This window comes from Galeopterus variegatus, unplaced genomic scaffold, assembly GCF_000696425.1.
Source record: "Galeopterus variegatus unplaced genomic scaffold, G_variegatus-3.0.2 Scaffold5979, whole genome shotgun sequence".
NCBI classification, from domain to species: Eukaryota; Metazoa; Chordata; class Mammalia; order Dermoptera; family Cynocephalidae; genus Galeopterus; species Galeopterus variegatus.
In genome coordinates, this window is record NW_007732090.1 from 140,005 (window position 1) to 140,288 (window position 284).

Below are 284 nucleotides of genomic sequence, written 5' to 3' on the forward strand. Positions count from 1 at the left end.
TTAGTACAATTTTACTTTTTATTCATAACTGCCTCTTTCATACAATGACAATGTTAATATGATTTTTCCCCTCTTTTTCCACCCCTCCTCTAACTCTTGGGTTTTGTTGGAAAACTTGGGGATTCCGGGTCACAGAATATAATTACATTGTTGCTTAGACCTATAATTTTTTCTTTTACTTTTATCTTCATATTTAATTAGCATTCTCATTCAGATTTGATAAGTTTTTCTTCTCCTTTTGTCAAGGTTTTTCCATTCCTCCATCCCCCTGGCTAATGTTAATA